We start from the raw sequence: 18,914 nt of genomic DNA on the forward strand, positions 1-18,914 counted from the left end.
AACACATATGCAATCATCAATATTTAACTTCTACACATACTCTCTTAAGAAATATAATTAAAGTTATGCAGATGTTTATCTCTGAATCACACACATGTCTGGAAGTTTCCAAAGCTGGCCTATGGTTTTAAGTACTGGATTGCAATTTTCTTATTTAATTCAGTTTCTGATATATTACGGAGAAATCTATGCTGAGTTTTCAGAACCACTCGCTTTTCCTGCCTTATTCCCTCTGTCTTAAAGCTGGGCTCTCAAGCCTTCATCCCACATCTGTTCTCCAGTCTGCTATGGGAGAGGGAGGGGGGCGTGAGGTGAATCTATGTCTCAGCCCCACCTGTACCAGCTTAGCTCTGTGTCTTTCTGCTAGTTGTCCTAGATGTCCTGCACCAGGGCTGAGCGCCGGGGACCACGACTTCTGGGCAAATGAGATAATATACATAAAAGCTCATGGAAAGTGCCCTGTGAGAATGGGAGTTGTTATTCTAAGGATGGAGCAGCTCCTCTCCTTCCTGCAGTTCCCTCCCCAGTCCCCTGCACTGGCTCCATCTGTAGCAGAAGATACATAATTCACTCTGTGTATATTCTGAGTTCCTGCTGTGTACATCTCTTGTCTAGATTTTGCTGCATATAGCAGTGGAAAGACAGAGTCTTTGCTCAGAATGCAGCTCACATTCTAGTCGGAGAGAGCTAATAAGCTAATAGTCAAGATGATTTGATTTCAAATAGTGATGTGTTTGCGAAGGAGAATAAAGCGAGGCAAGGAGATAGAGTTACTGGGGAGAAGGGTGCACAGCTTTTCTGTAGGGCGGTCAGCAAAGGCCTTTTTGGGGAGGGCATTTGGACAGAGACCTGAATGACGGTCCACACCACGTGAAGGGCTGGGGGAAGGAGGCTCCAGGCAGAGAAGAGAAATCATACAGGCCTCGAGCAGGAAGCTACCTTTGTGTTTCTAAGGACTAGGGAAAAGGCCAGCGTGGGTGGGGTGTAGGGAGTGAGGCAGAGGGCAGAAGGAGGCAAGACTGCACAGGCTGGCAGAGCTGGAGGCTCCTGAGTGTTGGGAATGTGGGTTTTAGTCTAAGTGTAGTGAGAAGCCACTTGGAAGGAATTAAGCAAGGGAACGGTGTGATGTGACTTATGTATTAAAAAGATAACTGAGGATATTGCGTGGTGAATAGACTTTCAGGCATAAGAGAGGAAGCAAAGAGAGGAACTAGAAGGCTGTTGCAAAAGTCCAATCAAGAGACAGTGGAAGCTTGGAGAGATGGCTTCTGGACATGCTGAGAAGTGATTGGCTCCTGGATGTATTCTGAGGATGGAGCCAATAAGACTTGCTGATGGACATGTGCATGTAGGGATGAGGGAGGAGTGCAGGATGACGTGTAAGTTTTTGGCCCGAGTAACTGGTATCATTGGCTGAGACGGAAATCCCCAAGGAAGAGTGGATTTAGAGGGGGGAGGGAATAAAGAGCTGAGTGTCAGAGGTTACTTTTGAGGCGCCTATTTGGATATCCAAATGGAACCAGTGAGTAGGCAGGTGTTTGTACAAATTGGAAGGGTGGTTAGGGCTGGACATGGAAATCTTGGACTCAGCCATATGCATATAAAATGGTCTAAACCCATTGACTAGAATAGGGTTTCTCAGCAGATCAGGCACTTTTGACATTTTGTGCTGGGTAAGTCTCTGTTGTGAAGGTCTGTCCTGTGCATTGCAGGACATTCACAGTAGCATCCCTACCCTCAACACCCTAGACGCCTGTACTGTTTCCCTCAGTAATGAGAAAAGTGTCTCCAGACATTGCCAAGTGACCCCTGCAGGCATAGATGTTGAGAGAGTGCAGCTGGAGAAGAGAGATGGCCTGAGCCCTGAGCCCTGTGGCCTGCAGGGGCATGAGGAGCGAGCACAGGGGGAGGGGAAGCAACCAGTGAGCTGGGAGGAACACGAGGAGCCTCTAGCACCCAAATCCAAGAAGGCTGGTCAAGGCGGGTGAACAGGTTAGAGTCACTCAGAGTTTGGCTAAGATGAAGACAAGGAACTGACTGTTGGGTTTTGCAAGATGGAGCCTCCTGAGGACTTGACAAGACACGTCTGAATGTGGTGAAGGGGATGAAGGCTCATTGAGCGGGCTGTGGAGGGAATGGAGCAGGCGTTGAGGAAGTGGATACAGAAAGCATGGCCAACCCTTCAGAGGAATTTTGTTGAAGAGAAAAACAGAGAAACGGTGTGATAAACATAAAGAATGTGGAGGGTAAGAAGGAACTTTTAAACTTGACAAATGCAGTAGAAATTGGAATAATTACAGAAATGAAGTTCTTGGGTAGATGAGAGAGGATGGATTTCAGTACAAGTTGAGGGGCTGGCTTTAGATAATTGCTCAGAGAGTACTGCGTCCGTTTTAAGAGGAGGGAAAGCAGGATATACAGGTACAGACTTTTGGTGGGAGGCTGTAATAGTTCTCATGTGATGCTTCTATTTTTCTTAGGAAAATAGGAAGTTCATTTATTAGCAAAGAATGAGGAATGAAACAGTTACCCAAGAGAGTGCAAGTATGAGTTCCCGAGGGATATGGTTATGGGCTTTATATGGGTTTGCCCTGCACCCAGGCCTCCTTGTCTGGGCTCTGAAATCCACCTAGCGTGTTGGTGGAATGTTAGTGGGTATTTCAAAGCTCCTAATGGGGAACAAAATTCTGCAGAGACAGCAAATATAAATGATCACTGTTTTTATATGGATTATTGAAGGATTTAATTAGATGAGGGAGGCTGAAAGCAAGCAGATTGAATGTTGTAAAGTTGCAGTGCTGTTTGGTGACAGCAGAACCTTAAATAATAGGTGGTTTTGTTCTTGGAAGATGGTTTCCTGAGTAGAAATGATTAAAATATATTGGACTGCAAATGGAAGGAAAATATAACAATGTTGCAAGTCATGGGTTTCACATTATTATAAAGTATCACTGTGTAGTGTGTACATGTGTGCATGTGTGTGAGTATATGCGTGTGTGTGTAGGTGTGTGTGTACACATGCTGGGGAGAGTGGAGGGTGGATGGATAGCGTTTGTGAAGGGATCTCTGAAGCAGTTAGACTCAACTTTGATTTTTTTAAACCATCAAGCTCTAATTTGCATTTTAGATTTTTTTTCATATTTCTCATCTAGACCGGCTCTATGTTAATTATAAAGTTTCCAAGCATTTATAAATATTTCTCTAAAAAAATCCTGCCTTGACTTTCTGTTCCTCTTCATTTTCTTCCCTTTTTTTTCTTGATGGGAGTCTCGTGAATCCGATGGTCCTGTGATTCTCTTCTGGCCCATCTGCCGTCAGATTTTGGTCTAAGTTCGACTTCAGTTTGCTTGATAATGTGAAAGTCCCTCAGTTTCCAGCTGTCTCACCCCTACATGCTCTCCCCTTGGGGAAGAGATACCCCTTTGCTGCTCTCACTGTTGAGTTCCACATCGTCTCCAGTGTCCTGTTCCTTTACTGCAAATGGTAAGGAAATTGACTCCATGTACTTTCTATAAGAGCTAGCTCTCTCCTACTCAGTTAAATGTTGGGGTCTCCAGGGTTCCAACAGTGACCACTTTCTCTGCATTTCTTTGTTTTCCTTTGATCTCATTAACCAATACAGCCACGCAGGTGGCTGTCTTTCCAGCCCAGATATCTCATAAACATCTCTAAGACATGTATTCTACTTGCTTATTGGCTGTTTCCACCTTGATGTCCCAAAGGCATCATAAACTCAACATAAACTCAACATAAAACTTGTCATCATATTTCCCTTAAACATTCTCTTTCTGAATTCAGCACGAGGTTAATGTCATTAACATCTACCTAGTCAAGGAAAATGGAATCTACTGAAATTGACTCCAGAAGAGATGGGTAACAGACTAATAACAATGAACGCTGCTATTAAAGCCGTTAATAAATTACCTTAAATAATACGCCATACCCCAATGGCTTGAGAAGTTAATTCACCTTTGCCTGGAACTGTTATTTCCCTATTTAGTTCTATTTAAATTCTATTAAAAGAAAGAGGCCTCCACAGTCCTTTTTTTCAAAATGATGATAGCATACCGCTGACACCAAAACTTGGTAGTAATAGCCATAAATTAAATAATTATTCTGAATATTACAAAGTCTTAAAGTAACTATTAAAGAGATTTAGCAGTACATGGAAAGAAAAATACACCGCAACTAAGTGCATTTATTTCCTGAATATATGAGTGGGTCAATAAAAAAACTATAAATGGGTCAAATTAATATACAGTAGTAAAGGTTAAAGGTGGCAAATTATAAAACTTATATAGAGGATAGCAAAGGAGATATTTTGACAATCTGTAGGTAAGGTAAGAATTGATAGATACTTTCTTAAGCCAGTATTTGGCTTAATGACAAAACACTAAAAATATTCCTATTAAGACAAGGATGTTGACCATTGCTACAACTATTTAAAACTATTATTGAAATAGTTGCTAGTGATGCTAAACAAGAGAAATAAATGAAAAGTATAAATATTGGAAGGAAGAGTTATTCTACCCTTCACAGTTTTTCTGATTAATAACCAGAAAATACCAAGCCAATCACCCAAAAAAACTACTATAAATAGGAGAATTCAATCAGATTACAAATATACATACTACAGTTGCACTATGTAAAAATAATTACCAATGAGAAAATATGGTAAAAGAAATGGAAGGAAGCAAGCCAGGTAAAACAAATGAAACAAAACAAAAAGAAACAAGCAAAATAAGAGACAATATCTATGAATTCACTTATACGGAGAACTTAACAGCTATATAAAGAAAACTTTAAAACTCTGCTGAAGGACTTAAAAGAAGCTTTGAAGATATAATACTCTAAGAATAACAGTGCTACTTGAAGTGTCTCATAAATTCAACCTGACTTTTTCTGGGCAACTAGAAAATCTAGTTTTCTTATGAGAAGAAAACAAAAGGAAAAATAAACATGAGAGAATAGCCTGGCAAATTCCGGAAAGAAGTTAGTGAGTAGGATTAGCCCCACAAGATGTTAAAACTCTGCTGTCCAATATGGTAGCCATAAGCCACATGTGGCTTTTTGAAATAGAAATTAAAAATAAGATAAAAATCTCTTCTCCTCAGTTATACTACCCACTTTCAAGGACTCAATGTGGCTAGTGGCTACTATATTAGACAGAGCAAACAGAGACCATTTCCATGATTGCAGAAGGTCCTATTGGACAGTGCTCTATTAAGCATAGTATTAAATTTTAATAATAAAAATAGATTGGTACTGGAGAGGAAACAGTTGAGAAAAGAATTGATTCCAGAATTAGATCCAAATAATGTGGGAATTTATACATTGTGATAAAAGCTGTGTTTCAAAGGTGAAGAAAAGAGAGGCTATTTTTTATAAGATGTTGGGACAATTGACTAACCATTTGAAAAAACATACAGGGGCGAGCCCCATGGTCAAGAGGTTAAGTTTGTGCTCTGCTTCGGCAGCCCAGGGTTTCCCTGGTTCGGATCCTGGGCGCGGACATGGCACCGATCGTCAGGCCATGCTGAGGCAGCGTCCCACATGCCACAACTAGAAGGACCCTCAATTAAAATATACAACTATGTACTGGGAGGATTTGGGGGGAAAAAGCAAAAAAAAAAAAATATACAGCTGGATCTTTATCTACTTATTTACACCAATATAAATTCTAGGTAGAACAAAGATTTAAAATATAAAAGCAAAGAACTGTGGGGCCGGCCCCATGGCTGAGTGGTTAAGTTCATGTGCTCCACTTCAGCAGCCCAGGGTTTTGCCAGTTCTGATCCTGGGAGCAGACATGGCACTGCTCATCAGGCCACGCTGAGGCAGCATTCCACATACCACAACCAGAAGGACCTACAACTGGAATATACAACTATGTACTGGGGGGCTTTGGGGAGGAGGAGGGGGAGGTGGAGGAGGAGGTGGAAGAGGAAGAGGCCGAGGAAGGAGAAAGAGAAGAAGAGGAGGAGGAGGAAGAAGAAAGTTGGCAACAGATGTTAGCACTTAGAACTAAGTAAAATTTCTTAATGTTCTACAAGAAATGATGAGTGAATTTATTTATAAACTTGGATTGGGAATATTTGAAATGCACATAACTGACAAAGGGCTAATTTCCTTAATTTACAAAACACTCGTACAAATCAATAAGAAAAAGATAACCAAAATAGTAAAAAAAAAAAATTGGGGAAAAGATGTAAATAGGGACTTCATACGAAAATAAATACACACGGCCGGTTTCATATGAAAAGATGCTCAACCCAATCACCACAAAGGAAACACCCCCAAATATTTTGGTGTATATTTCCTACAAATAAAAGCATTCTCCTACATAACCACAATACAAGCACTGAAGTCAGGAAACTAACACTGGTACATTACTACTGTCTAATCCTCAACTCCATTCAAATTTTTCCAATTATCCCAATGACACATTTTAGAGCAAAAGGATCCAATCCAGAATCACTTGTTGTTTTTAGCCGTGATGTCCCTTTATTCTCCTTCAGTCTGAAATAGTCCTTTGGTTTTTTCCTTGACTTTCCTGCCCTTGACACTTACAAAGATTACAGGCCAGCTATTTTGTAGAATGTCCCTCATTTTGGGTTTTCTGATTTCTTTCTCTCTTTCCCCCTTCTCTCTTTTCCTCTCTTTCTTCCTGCTTTCCTTCCTTCCTCCCTTCCTTCCTTTCTACCTTTCTATCTGTCTCTGTCTCTCTTTCTTAGCTGTTTCAGGCTCATCTTGTACTTTCCCTGTCTTAGTCCTGGAATCATCCATTTCTTCAAGGAGCATTGGTTCCTATTTGGGGAGAATAGTATTTAGAAACCAAAATCTAGGTACTAGTCATGCTCATTGCTTTTCGGGTGTGACCATTTCCAGGCCACTCAGTGGACAGAGCTATATGTACACACACACACACACATAGCTACAGCCGTAATTGTTTCTACATCTATCTTTATATATATTGAAAATCATGAGTTCACACCAATATCTCCAAATCTAATCCAACACCACAGGCTATGTTCTAATTTTCTATCTTTCCATATTTGTAGCTCCTCCTGCTCGATTCTCCTTTTCATATTTACTTATTTGATCTAGCCTTGCCTGTAACGCAAGCCACCCCCGCCCTGCACCTTCTCCCACCTTGGCTTGGATGTCCTTCTCACCACTCTGTGTTCCAATCCCATTTGCAGGGCCATTGGTGCTGCTTCCCACCATGTGGATGTCCTCCTCACTCTTCTCAGCCTCTGACAGCCCTCTCTGGGCCATGGCTCCCATTGCAGGTGGATGCTGACTGTGCTGGGCCCCACCTAGTGGCTTGGACTGAATTGTTGGTGGAGGAGGAACTTCCCATCCTGCATCACCTGTTTGCTTATTTTCCTAGTTCCCAAATAAGCTTGAGAGGACAGCGAAACCAAGAGGCTAGCCGTTTCAACTGCTTACACAAAGGAACTTGTTTTGGGAGAAAGGAACTAGGAAGCCACCTTTTTTATTGCAGTAGATATCCATATTAGCAAAATGTTTTCATGAGTCATTTTATTACGTGTGACTGATTCCAATACTGAGAATCACAGCAAATTTGTTCTTGCCCCAAGACTTGTTTTTTAAAAGTTCCTTTATATAGACACATGCCTAGATTTGTTATGAAAATACTCAGTCAAATATGGTAAAGCTCTAAATTCTTGTGAAAAAAGCTACCTGTCTATGTAAGCTTTACACTCCCATGTTACTGGTGGATAGGATGAGAAAAAAATAATTTGTTCATCATGGTAAGTTTTCAAACAATTATTTAGATTGACCTCAGGTGTCTGCTCCTTTAATCTATGAAACGGCGACTCTACTATGTGGAAAATATTAGTGAAGCCAAGTATTAATGTTTTCATTAAATCAATGATGGACTAGTACACAGGTTTATGAAATGTCCCGTGAGATGTGAGGTGGTTGCATAATTTGCACATCAGCATTAAAGAATCACCACATTGCCTGGAGAAGAATTTCTAACTCTGTGAAAAAAAAAAGGTCAGCTTTAAGTGTTGCTGTCATAATGACAGTGTTAAGAGCCGAAGGGGATTTTCTTTTTTTTTTTTTTAAAGGAGAGAAAGTTTCTGCGATTAGAACCTATCGTGCAAGCCTAAGAGAAAAAATTTAGTATCATCAAATAAGGCTCCAGTGAAGTAATGAAGACTTTTATGAAGTCGGGATTACTGGAAGGAAGACATTTTTACATGGTGAGAAACTTTAGGTCCATTTATGATCTGATTAAATAGAGCATAGACCTGCCCAGGACTGAGCGTTGACGGGGTCAGCACTTGGACTCCTGAAATGAAATGCCTTCTCTTTCTCTCAAATAGGGCTATTCACTGACTTAAATAGTTTCCAGTTTCTTATTTAATTATGCTTTATATTTGGCATTATTCTAAGGAGGAAACTCCTCTTTAAGAATTCAGGGTTGTGCCCCTCAGTACAAACTGGGTGCATCATGAACTGGTGTCATTTTATTCTCAGCATAAGTGAGGGGAACAGGTACATATATTTAGTCGAAAGTCTACTTCAAGCTTGAATCCAGATATTTAATGGCTGCTTTAATATGCATTAACCAATTTAATTCCCTCAACATACCTCTGCAGTAGATTTCAACCACGTGTTGCTGAAGGGGTCCTAACGCTCAGAGTTTACGGTCCTCAGCCAGCAGAAATGGATGCACCCAATTGGAAGCCAGACCCTCCAAAGCTATCTCTAGTGCTCTGTCCATTCTGGTGGTCTCTGCTTTGTTCTTGGTGGAGATATTTTTTAAAGAGGACTCTCCAATGAATATTTTTTTGTCTTCATGTTCAACAGTTGTTGTAGGCACCGAGTACTTGGCACCATATTGCATTCCAGAAGGATATTTGCATTACTGACAATGGATAGGACCTTGGTATAAAAATGTCTAAACCTCTTCGGTAATTCTTCTATAAATACTTGAGAAGAAATATATATGAGTCACAGATAAAGTTCACTAAGAACAGCAAATTAATACACTATGCTGGCTTTCCTTTATCTTCTCAATATAACTGACTGTTTACTCATCTGCTCTGTTATCTTTAATCGTATTTTTTTTACATATATGGAGGAATAAGCTGTGACTCTCATGGGCATCACAAGCACATTTCACAGCGATAATGGTCCTCGCGGAGAAATTTGCCAACACTTAAATTAACAAATCATTCGGTCAAGAACCCAGGTCCCCAACAGGCACAGCTTAATGTTCACAGCGACTTTTAGGTGGCTTGGCTCAAGGACTGCATACATGGACTGTGGAATGGAGTGTAGATTTTAATAGACTATCATTGTTTTCCTGTTGGGTCACAGTGGCATTTTTTAGGAAAAATAAAGAATGTGAAGGTATATGTTTGTGTATTTTAGACATATGGCATAGCCCCAAACAGTTTTCAGTTGTTAATTTACAATACAATATTTCCTTTGTGTCATGTGTTTCATATCAAATTATGGTTTGAATGTGTTGGGACCTTGTTCAAGTATTAACTGGGTTGACGCATGTTTATTTCACGCATTACAAAAAGAAATCAATATGAAGGAAATGAAAAAACTCAGTAAAGTCATAATATTCCTTTAGAATAAACTTTATGTAGTAGTTGTCTCATTTTGTGTTATCCTCATCTGTGAAATTAGGTAATCCCTGTACCATAACCTGTCAATATTAACAATTATTTGTTGTTTGTGCCATTCAATCTCTGCTTTCTACCCAACCACTCCCTGTAGCTTTTTTTTTTATTATAGATTTAGGAATTGATTAATGAACTATAAAGGGCTAGATCAATTTACAACTATTTTCAACCTTACCCGCTGAAATCCATCTTTTGATTCCTTCTCAAAGTTCCTCTTTCACAGTGAGGTGGGTTGTCACATTAATACTCGTTAGATCTACTCCAGCTGCTCTTTATTAAGGCTACTGAGAAATTGGGATGATAAGATGCTCTATTTCAGGGCCACTCATCACATTTGCTGATAAATGCTAACAATAGTTCACCGTGTACTTCCTTTACTAAATTCACCCAGCTCCTTGTCAACAGGGAAAGGTGTCAGAAAAAATGTACCTAATATTGCTCGCAACCTTATTTAGTAAATGAATTTGAGAGCTATGCTGTAGATCACTTTGCCTTGTGATTCTATTTGTAGCTGCTCGCAGATACAGCTTGTCTATCCACTCCTATTAGCTCTTCTTTTAAAGAAAGTCTAACAGGAAAGGGTAAAATTCAATAAATTAGGAGGAAAATATCCCCTCACATGAGCTAATGCACTTTTCTGCTGAATAATCTAACATTAGACATTAGACAAATATTTTTGGTAGGAAGGTGCTTTTTTTTCCTCTTACTAGCACTGTAACATCAGTTCTAAGAGATGTTGATTCACACAGTGTGAGCTGGATATTAATATTAACGAAATACACATCTAGGACTGTTCCTTTCTCCAAATTAGTTTACATTTTATTCCACACAAAGAAGATACATTTTTGGAATATAAATAATACTTGAGCATTCTTTTTGGGAGCCACTGCACTAAAATCCTAAGAAGCTAGACTAAAAAGATGAAATCCAAAGGCATGACCAGCCAAAGCAGCTTAAAAGCCAACAGCGTGCCCAAAGTAGCTAAATAAAATGCATATTTATTATTTTATTTCTGTACTTGTCCTGACATAAGTGATTAATATAGAGAAGATTTTAATTTTTAACATAACAATCTAACAATTTTTTTAAAAGCAAAATTTAGCTTCAGTTTTGACCTCTGCTATTTTTTTTTCTAATTCTTACACTGTAAAAAACCACCGCTATCATAAGGAGAACAGATTGGTGGTTCTCAGAGGGGAAGGGAGTTGAGCGGGGGCAAAAGGGGTAAATACACTGAATGTATGGTGATGGATAAAAACTAGACTATTGGGGTGAGCATGATGCAGTCTATACAGAAACTGATATATGATAATGTACACCTGAAATTACACAATGTTATAGACCAATATGACCTCAATAAAAAAATCCAAACTCCAGAGGCCGGCCTGGCAGCGCGGTAGTTAAGTTCACGCATTCCACTTCAGCGGCCTGGGATTTTTCAGTTTGGATCCCCCATGAGGACCTAGGTACCCCTTGTCAGGCCATGCTGCAGTATGCGTTCCACGTATAAAGTAGAGGAAGATGGGCAAGGATGTTAGCTCAGGGCCAGTCTTCCTCGGCAAAAAAAAAAAAGGATTGGCAGCAGATGTTAGCTTAGGGCTAATCTTCCTCAAGAAAAAAAAAAAAACAAAAAACAAAACACATACCACTATTACCATCACCTTCATCCTGTCTTGATGGAATGGACGAAACTATGTCTTAGAAAAAGAAAAGAATAGAAAAGAAAGAAAAAGCCCAGAAATAGCCCAGGAATAGAAGTTATTTTGATTCCTTACACAGTATTTGCTTTATTTAGAAAATAAAGCAGAAGTAAAATTTGGGCTAAGTTATGCGATATAAGTGAGCTTACTAACAGGATGACACCAGTTTAACTACAGTGGAATTTAAATTGGCTATTAAGTTATGCTCGTGTAGACAGTGGCAATATGTTAGACAACTGTGAAGAGGAAGGGGAGCACCGCTGACAGTCTGTGGCCCCAAACAGGCCACTTCCATATGCTCTCCAACGCCTGACAGCTTTGCTGCCCGAGTCCCAACTCCATCTCAGCGACGTCCATATGGTACCCACAGATTGAGAGCCTGCCTTTTCTAAGACAGTCAGTCCTCACTTGGTATTCTATTGCACCGAGTATTGTGAACAGTGATTCATAATTTTATTGCAAAAATAAGATTATGGATACCAGGTTCTTCCACTTTCTTCAAAGAGACCGTTAGGGATCTTGACGGTCTTATATTTTAATTTTATAGAAAGAAATTAGTTGCATGCACTTTAGTCTAGTATCAAAGTGGATTAGGCTACCGTCTACGCATTATGTAGTGAAGAGCTAGAAAATAAGAAAAAAAATACGTAACTGGGCTGGCTTACTGTTTCAGTGTGCTATTCTCACATACAAACAGAAGAGAGTTGAATTTAGGGGAAATGTCAGATACGTAATGAGCAAAAATGTGAATAAAGATTTTTTGCAAGAATGACAATTGATTTTAGCGTTTTTTGAGGTTTACTTATATGCTGCAAATTTTAGGCCTTACACATTCATTTCTTTGCTTGTTGAACATCGGTTGTTTTCAGACTTTTGGAACATTGGGCATTACCTGTTCCATTTGGCAAAGACTTAACAGGGAGTGGTCGTTATTTTCGTTTCAGCAGAGAGAGACTAACCGTAATCTAAGCTATAAATAAAAGAATGAGAGCACAGAATATGTTTTAAAAGGAGGGCCTACTTTCTCAGTAGGAGATAAATGCTACTTGGACAATAGATTCAAAAGAAGTGTGAGTTCTTCTGTGACACAGAGATTCTCTGCATTTAAAGAAATTTCTCACTTTCTACGAAGCTTTTTTAAAAAGCAGAAAGTCAGAACATTGATACGTTGACAAATAATCACAATTTATGAAAGGTAAAACATAAAACCCTAGAGAAACATTGAATACCAAACAAATTGAGCTGATAGTACACTGAAAATGCATAATAATGCAGGTAAAAGAAAAAAAAAGGAGTCTGATATTTCATGACATGGAAATAACAAAAACAAACGTTAGCACCTCCTCTCAATGTAACTTCCTAAGGGAAGAATTCATTTTGCATTTCTTTCTACAGGAATTCAACCAGATCCAGGTCAGAGATTACTTGTGACATAGCTTCTTTTTGGATAACTTAAGGGACAACAAAAACATAATTTTTTCCTTTAGTCTATTTCTCTACTTACGTACCTCTCCAAGGGTCTAAAGCATCATTGCGTTTTCCTTAGCTTCCTTCATCCCTCCCACCCCGCCCCCCTCCCCCCACCCCCACCCCCCGGCTCCCCCTACTCGTAGCTGTCCCCACGTGGGTTAATAGTCTTTGTTTTCCTCCTTTCTTAGCTCCTGATAACCTGATGTGGTTTTTGGCTACAGGATTCTCTTATCTCCTGGTTCAGTATCTCCTAGTTTCTAGATCTTTCTTGCATTATGACCCCCGGTTTCCAGTGTCCCACACGTGATTGGTGGAGGTAAGAAGAGGGAGAGTAGGAAACAGACGGGGTGTTTCATCTCTGCCAACGTTTTCACCTACACATATAAAAACATGCCCATTCAGAAAAATATTAATCCAAGGGGAAGAGGTGAGAACTTTTGCACTGACACGTGTAATCTTAGAGAAAACTGAATACGGTGACAACACAAAGGTGGATTCGAATTTATAATGAAAAAAACTTGGAACCCTATTAGTCCATCAATTACCTATTAAAATATATAAATACTTCTAGAGGAAAATGATCTTGAGGCCAACTTAATGTTAACAATCCCATCTTACTCCCTTTAACAAATATCTGCAAACACGTTTATTGTCTGTGCTCGTGTGCACCTGCGAATGAAACGACAAAGAAGAAACTGCCCTTTAGGGATAAGAAACTCCCAAACCTATCACAGAATTCAAATTGGACATCATCCCATAATTTTAGTTCCTTTAAAACTTAATCGTGATTTTCTTAGAAATCACTATTTTTCATGAAAATGCACACTCGGTTCTAACTATTTGCATGCAAAGTCTATCTTCAACTTACAGGGGACTAATTTAAACATGGTCACACTTCACTCAGGTATGAAACACTGCGAACAAGTGCACCCCAATATGTTTTGTGGAACACTGCACAAAATGTGTGCTGGATCATTTGCAGCAAGCTGTGCTAACTAGGAAGAGCTCTTACATGCAGCATCTAACTGACAGGTAATTTCTCTTCATTTTATTTTCAAAGTAATTAGTCTTATGAAGCTCCAAGACCACAACAGTGTTGGTGCAGTGCCTGCAGCCCTTTCTGAGGAGTTGGTGACACCATGGATATTAATAAGCCCAGTGTCTGCCAGTATTGTCCTATGGATTCAGAAGAAGCAGGATGATCTTTTCCTTTAGGGCACCAGAAGTGTGATGCACGCTGAATGGTTGTTAAATGAGCTAATGAACTGAGGAGGAGAAACATCAACCGACAACCCAAGGCAAACAAAGTTTCTGTCCTTATCAAAGTAAATCTTCAGGAATGGTGCATTTGATCTGCAGTGCGGGTGTTGCCTTCATCTCAAATTGTTTGAGTAAACTGGTTTTGAATGAGTGACAAGTGCGGGTCAGCAGGCACAGAGGGGCAGAGTGGGAAGCGGAGGAGCAATTATCTATCTGCCTCATGACTGTTAGCTGTGGCAGACAGGCATCAGAATGTGCTCATCCCCACGGGCCCCTCAAGACCTTGGGGATCCCCCAACTCTTACTTTTGGGGATGTCACTCCACAACCCATCAAACAGACCAGAGATGAATAGGCACCCACAGATCGAACTCCCACAGTCCGACTGAGGATCCTGACCTCTTAACCGCTCCTTTAGCATTCTTTATTTATAACTCTATGCAAAAGGACTTACTAAGGCCCAGATAATCTTGCTTTTTCTTAATTGTTCATGAGATTTAGGCAAAACTGCATATTTTTTATTTCATTTTTTTTGGTATGAATTGCTTAAATTGCAGGTGAGCAATCAATCCAAATCTGCTTGCTAGAAGCCTCTCTAGGTTAACTTAACTTACTATTTCTCATTTTAGTATGAAAACCATCATTACAACTACCTCCCTTTGAACTCTGAGAATGGAGAATCCTGAAAATTTGACAGTTGGTGGCAATTTATGTAACTTATTCTATTACTGTTGGCAGAAGGTGGGAAAACACAAGAATGAAAATCTGAATCTATAATATATATATACACACATACATATACATATATATTTGTGTAATTTTTAACAGCAGGAAAAGACAGAAATGGCAGAGTATTGGGACGGGAGAGGGCCTCAGGGATCATTCACTGCATGAGGCTTTCCATTCAGAGGACTTAGTTTTTATCCCTTAGTTACTAATTAGTTTCTAACCATCAACCAGTGAGCACTTAAAGCCCCTGCCTCCCTCTGTCTTTCCTGTCTGCCCCCTCTCCCCTGCTCCCCTGGTGTTGGCATCAGGGGGGATGGCTCCCCTCATGGTCTCCCTTGCAGGCACCTGTCTTCTGAGCTACCAGACCTATCCTTCCAGCTGCCTTCCCAAGCCTCCTTCAGGCTTGCTAAAATCCCTGTGTTTGCTCACCCTGTTTGTTCCCTCCACTTGAAATGCCTCTCCCTTTGCTGGCTTCTCTAACTCTTCTTGCCCTTCAAAGTTCAGCTCCAATCCCACCTGTGGGAAGGCTCCCAGTTAGGACCGCTCCTACCTCTGAACTGTACTTCTGACTTCATGGCTTGCAATAGCTATGTAGGCATGTCTGTCTCCCCCATTAAACTGATGCTCCTTAACTATTAAGGAGTAGAAACGGCAACTGACGTTTGTAGTTAGCTAGGTTCATAGGGGCCTTTGCATAATTTTGACCCTTATAGAGACCCCTCGAGGTGGGTTAATACCCTATTTTACACACGTGAAGACAGAATGGTTGAAGAAATTGGTCCTAAGTTGCACAGATGATGTGGTGGAGCTGAGGCTGGGCGAGTCTGATGACAAGCTCAGGCACTTAGGGTGCACCGTGCCCCCACCTTGAGTGTGGGGCCTTGTCTTTTCCTCTCATCTACCCCAAGGACCTGTGGCCCTTAGTAAATATTTGTTGAGTTGAATTAGGTCAGGAGTAGAGAAGAAAGGGGTTAGTGAGCTGGATCGTCTAACCCCACCCCATGCCCAAAGGTCACGAGGAGAATCTCTTTACACAGCCAGGTCTCCTACAAGGCTCCCAACAAGGGCCCAGGGGGTGGGGGGGGGGGGGAGGGCGGGAGGTTCTTCGCAGCTGTGGCACACGGAGCACCCATATCCCTCTGCAGCCCCATTTCTAAAGACATAAATGTTGGGACATAAATTTTGCCAATAGACAGCAGGACTAAGAAATAGCCAATTGTGAAACTTGATATTTTAGAATTCCTGATTCCTTTTAAAATTTATATGTTCTATTAAGAATTAATAAAATATATGTTCTCTAATGAAGTAGAAAGTAGGTTTGTGATAAACCCTCTCCGTAAGTTAAAAGTTTTCACTAATTCTGTTAAAGTATTCATTTTTACCCCCTTAATGCTGCTTTAAAAATATTTTCCCATATATTTCTAACTTTCCTTATAATTGTTTTACATATTAATAATAAATATAATTTATGGGAAACTTACACTCTACAGAACGGATGAAAGCTTGGTCATGGGAGGATGAGAAACATGAAGGAAGACCTCAAGGAACTTGAAACTGCTGAGAGAGGGTGCCACGTTCTGCTGATCCAGCCCAGACTCTGGTTCCGGGAGCTGGGAATGGTCCAGTTTCTGGATATCAGGTATCTCAGGAATGCAGGTGAAGCAGGGCATTCTCCATCATCTCAGCGCAATGACATACAAGAACAGGGTGACCATCCATCCCAGATTTAGCCTGAAAGTCCAGTGTGCTGGGAAACTTCTGTCCCAAGCAAACTGGCATGGTTGGCTACCCTTTTCAAGGGCTATCCAAAACAAGGATCATAAAAGAATGCCAAAACTATTGAGGATTTTTAGTTTTCACTGGTTTATCAATTATTATTATCAGCTGCCCTCACTTTGAGCATTGCAAGGTTAAAATGCGACCTTCCTTAGAGAAAGGACTCTCGCTGCAGTTCTATCAATACATCTGGAATGCTGCTCATGAAATTCAATCGTTTCCCCTCTCCTACTCATGGCTGTGTGTTGTTCGGAAAGTATGCATGAACTGAGAAGTATGTGACACGTGCCCACATTCGTGCCCTTGGCGTTTAAAGTCCAAGGTTAATACTATTTGCCTTAGAGTGAGGTCATGCAAATGTTATAGATCATGGGATCAAACATCACGTAGACATTGGGACGGGTGTGCGTGTGTGTGCGTGTGTGTGTATTTGTACCAGGGGGTCTCATCCCATCCTGAGGAGGGTCCTATGTCCCAGGGGCCTCTGTCTGATTTTGCTCCAGGAGAGGAGAGCCCTCTCCAGGTGGTGCCAAAGGCTCTAAGGAACCAACAGGCCCTGGATGTTTCCCTTTCCATATCAGAAAAAAAAATTAGTTGCTTTATTATTTTTTCTCTTTTTAAAAAGCAAAACCGTATGTAGACTCAGAGCTGGAACAGATAAAGATGAGCAGACGATTCCTCCCGTTCTCAGTCTTTATCAAAGCAAATTTCTTCCCTTTCTGCACTTCCAAGTATCACATATCTGATAACATTGTAATATTAAAAAATGAACATTGTCATTTTTTATTCTTTATAGGCTTAATGTTTTATAACCTTAAGCAAGTCTCACAGAAAGATACGTGCATTATGACGCCACTTAATAAACTGAAAATGTCTGAAACATTACTATATACAGTAATACAGACATATATTACCTATAATGCATATATACTCCTAATTGTATTATATATGTGTGTGTATAGATATATATACACATCATCTATCTGTGTGTTTGTATATACGTGTTTGTGCGTGCGCGCGCACACACACACACACACATGCATAATTAGCTTAAGAACCACACAGAACAGCGGTCAGCTCTGGGGTGAAGGAGGAGACAAGCTCTGGGAGGAATTCAGAGGAAGAGAACGCTACCCTCAGGCATCCTTTCTCAATGACATTTCAATCCGGCCACACTCTTTATCCCCCTCCACCGTTTACGCCGCTTCTCCAAGAAAGTATGAGGTGCCCAAGAGGCGCCAAGCTGATGGTTAAGTGCTGGGGTTTGAATCTCGGGTCCCTGTGTGACCGTGACCTAGATCTTTAATCTCTCAATGCCTCAGTCTCCTCATCGGTCAATCGAGATAATAATAGTACTTTCTTTATAGGGTTGTTATGTGGCATGAAGGAATGAAAACACATACGGCACTGCTTTCCACTTAGAATGATGGCAGACACAAACCCTCGAGAAGCCTTTCTTCCAGTGGAAGGGCCTCTCAGGGAAGTGGACTAGAATCGCTGGTTTATCATGCATTAGTCCCAAGTGCTGGGCCCAGACTGCAGTTTAGTTGAGGGCAGGAAGCATCTCTTATTCTCTAAGTGCTCAGAACTGAGTTGAGTGCATTTAACATCATCGATGTTCTTTTATTTATTCGTTCGGCACATGGTTACTAAGCCCTTAACAGTGCCAGACAGTGTAGCAGATGCTGGAACTTCACTAGTGAGCAAGGCACACACAATTCCTGCAGTCAGGTGCTTAGGAGCGTGGACTCTGGTGCTAGACTGCCTCCGTGTGCGTCCTGGCTCCATCACTTCCCACTGTGGGACCCGGGGCCAGTAACTTAACATTTCTGTGCCTTCCTTTCATCATTTGTAAAGTGAGGACAATAATACCATCCACTTCACAGAGCTGTGAGGATTAAGTGATAAATCACGTAAAAACATGTAAAAAGAGGAAGAGAGCTCAGAGGGAGTGCCTGGTGCATTTTAAACACTATGGAGATGGTGACATTTATTTTTTCTTACAATCTAGGTATCTGATACTGTGTTTTGAACAAATGATTAATGAAGGACCCAACTCTGAAGATAATATTTTCTAACTTACTGAGCTATCTTGACTCACTGTATTAGCAAAAAAGCATTTCTCACAATCAAAACAGGTAACGTGAATTATACTAGAAATCTGAAAACTGTTTTAATGAATAAATAATTTCCCTCATTTTGTTAAAACACGTGCTACATTGAAAGAACAGATTAAAATGGCTATTTCAATAAGGAAAGTATATTACAAGATAAAAGTTTTTACATTAATTCCAATTTCCCTC

General features: G+C 40.4%; 1 protein-coding gene and 1 long non-coding RNA gene across 2 annotated transcripts in view; one reads left to right on the plus strand and one right to left on the minus strand.

The window, feature by feature from the left end:
- PACRG (parkin coregulated) overlaps positions 1 to 18,914 on the minus strand; it is a 459,179-nt gene that overhangs the window by 78,855 nt on the left and 361,410 nt on the right. The window lies entirely within an intron of this gene.
- LOC138921684 (uncharacterized) lies at positions 8,102 to 16,141 on the plus strand. Its single transcript, XR_011434468.1, has 3 exons — positions 8,102 to 8,237; positions 13,036 to 13,163; positions 13,908 to 16,141. It is a non-coding gene; the product is annotated as an uncharacterized lncRNA (long non-coding RNA).

The sequence above is a fragment of the Equus caballus genome, chromosome 31 (genome assembly GCF_041296265.1).
Source record: "Equus caballus isolate H_3958 breed thoroughbred chromosome 31, TB-T2T, whole genome shotgun sequence".
Classification (NCBI taxonomy): Eukaryota; Metazoa; Chordata; class Mammalia; order Perissodactyla; family Equidae; genus Equus; species Equus caballus.